Raw genomic sequence first — 3,224 nt, 5'->3', positions numbered from 1 at the left:
GTTCCTCGCCTTCTAACAGCTTCGTAATTGGTGTGCCATTACAGACAACACCAGGCCTATCTTTAATTTTGCTCTCCAGATCGAAAATTTTGCCCTGAATTTTCGTAGTATTTTGTTCACAATTGTGAACACATCCGGTTACTTTTTTATTTAAATCACTTTCAGTGTCTGAAACTACCTTTTTCAATTGCGATATCCCGTGTTGACATTCGTTTACGATTTCAGTTTTAAGACCGAAAACTTTTTCGTCTACCTTAGTTTCAACCAGAGGTTCTACTTTCTCTTGGATGTTGAGAATTTCAACATCAAATCTACTATTAATGTTTCCAATTTCCTCCTGCATAGTATCCATATTTTTGTTAATGGTATCAATTTCAAATTTCAGAGTATTTACCACAGAACTTAAATTACCCACTTTTTGTTCTACCTGTTTTATCTGTTTACTAATTTTAATTCCCTGTCCTTCCACCTGTGCTTTAATTTGATCCACCTGTGTTTTGAGTTGCTCGTTAACGTGTGTTTTAAGCTGCTCATTTTGCGTTTTGAGCTGCTGATCAACATGTGTTTTAAGCTGATTAACCTGATTGCCGACTTGATTTTGAAGTTGCTCATTCTGTCCTGCAATTTGTTTGGTTAATTGTTCAAATAAGTCGTTCATACTTAAAATTTTTATACTGTTTTGTCCTACAGGATCGATGTGTTCCGATTCTACTTCAGAAGTTTCTTTCGGTTCATTCTTTATCTGTGGAGAATCAAACATGTCAGTGGATTCATTCACATACCCACTATCATCTACAAAGTCACCCTCTGCTTCCTGTTTTGTCCCTTGTTGTGTTCGAGGCGATCTCAACCTTTCAATCTGTTCATTGACATGTTCGTGGTATTGTATGTACGCCAACTGTCTTTCGCTAACGCCATCTGTTATCTGGCTGCGTAAACTCCGGCTACTGCCAGCCGCATTCTCCATTTCACTTGGCGCATCTACCCTGCCTACGTTCCTGTCCATATTGAATGCCAACTATACCACACTATTATACTTGACTCACACTGCAGTTTATTTTGCTAAACTTTATTGCAATTCGTGCCACTGAACATCCACTGTTCGGTATTTACATTAATTTGTAACCGACAACAGATGGATGTCCTGTCACCGGGAAGCCACTTGTAACACTACCTCCCTGCTCGGACGTAGGTTAGCTCTATAAAGCCTGTACTGTAATAAGTTCACGGGCTTCACCTTATAAACAAGGATTTTTAGTACATTAGTTGACCGCGTGTACCTAATCGAAGCAAAATCGGACTTATCTTCAGTCAATAACTACAGTGACGCATCAAGCAAATGTACAGTATAATTATTCTTTCGCGTGGACAAGAAGTACACACAGTAGATGCTACCTATAAATAACAATTCGGTCGCCAGCCTACTTAGGCAATTAGTGAGTTTTTTCCTTGTACAAGTGGGTGCATGTACAAGCATAGTAACACGTAGTAACGATACGGTATATGGCAAAGTTTGGAATCCGAAAATTCCACTGAACTAAAGTTTGCTCTTTTTGTACTAATTTGGACGAACTACATTTACACAACACCACACAGTAATGATTACTACTAACTACATTTTTGTATGTTGAGCAGACTGACATCGGGCATAGATTACCCTATAATTAGCAGTTTTGAAAGCACATATACAATGTTACTATTAAAGATGGAAAAACACTAATACACTTAGGTATAATATAGAATTTAGCTTTACTGGTCAAATCTGAGCAGTACACATCAAGGTTTTAACGAATTGATAAGAGAAAAAAAAGGGGGGGGGGCCCTGAAACTGTTATAGTGGTTATACTGAAACTGTTAAGTACTGAAGGCAAATTAACACACAAAATTTATCAATCTCTGGATAACTACTCTTTTGTCTTACTTATGAATAATTTAACTGTCATTATTTCTGTTTCAAATTAATTAAATAACATCGCTAACTCAATTCAAAAAAAAACTCTTTTGGTCTTTACCAATATTTGCAACAACATACAGAACTATAGATTCCTTTATGGCATAGATTACTCTGCTGATAATTTTCATCAACACAAACATTAAACTTTCTATTTAGGATACTCGGATTGCACAATACGAGGTAAGGATCCTGTCTAGGTCAGTGATCAGGATAAGTCATGGCTAAAGCAATTCTGGTAAAAGTCACGTTATTATTGAACCATTAGAAACAGTTTCGACACTGGTCCACACAGATACACTTCTAAAGATGAAATAAATGTTTGACCTGTGCAAGTCGGTGCGGCGGATGGCGGGCAGCGAGATAGCGGGCAGCACGGCACACATACAAGCACGGCTAAGGCTCACACAACATCGGCACTTTCCATCTTCTTAGCGTCGTAATTTTTCCAATTTTGTGCCTCAGAATATAGCCATGCCAAGTAGTCGTCGGAATCGGTTCATCCGAGGCTCAATGGAATCCACTTTTCCTGGGTAGCCTCCTCGGTACAGTACGTGTACTTCCGACTGTTGCTCGCCTCCGACTGTGTTACTGAGCCCGTTGTGCAGAACCGCGCTAGTGTGCGTTTTCCCGCCTCGCCTGCCTCCACCTTTTCCCGCTCCCCTACAGGTAGGGTATTCACCACAGGTTTTCTACTACACATATCCTAACGCATTACCTACGTATGGACCAAGTGTATAAATTACAATTTTCACATCTTACAATAGTTTTAACACTAAATACACTTCCCTTTGATTACCACATTATTTGAAATCTAACAGAAATAATAATATTCGTTTCAAAAGTTACACACAGTTTCTTTAACATGACACGAAAAGAATCGAAAAAGAAATTCAACACATTGCTATTATTAATTTATCTAAATTCATAAAGAAAAAAAATTCTTCTACGTATAATTCTCGTTACAAGTCGCACTATCTTCTCTGTCCTCGATGGCTCAGTCGGATAGAGCGTCTGCCATGTAAGCAGGAGATCCCGGGTTTGAGTCCCAGTCAGGACACACATCTTCAACTGCCCCGTCGATACTTATCAATGCCTGTCAGCAGCTAATGGTCTGGATTTCATTGTAATTTCATTCTTCGAGAGCTGCAAGATTACCAATGTTATCTGTTCTTTCGGACACAACCGACAGAACAGATACCATCTTCATACATATTCATATCTTCCTGAATTGTGTCAGAATGGTCTGTTGAACATTCTGTGGACGTAGGGT

The 3,224-nt window shown here is 38.8% G+C and overlaps 1 non-coding gene across 1 annotated transcript; it reads left to right on the top strand.

Moving 5' to 3' along the window:
* The first annotated feature begins 2,936 nt into the window (after positions 1-2,936).
* On the top strand, positions 2,937-3,011 carry Trnat-ugu. Its single transcript has one exon. It is a non-coding gene; the product is annotated as a tRNA-Thr (tRNA).
* Positions 3,012-3,224: the final 213 nt, after the last annotated feature.

Source organism: Schistocerca americana, chromosome 6 (assembly GCF_021461395.2).
Source record: "Schistocerca americana isolate TAMUIC-IGC-003095 chromosome 6, iqSchAmer2.1, whole genome shotgun sequence".
In the NCBI taxonomy this organism is placed as follows: domain Eukaryota; kingdom Metazoa; phylum Arthropoda; class Insecta; order Orthoptera; family Acrididae; genus Schistocerca; species Schistocerca americana.
This window is presented reverse-complemented; position numbering and strand designations above follow the sequence as displayed.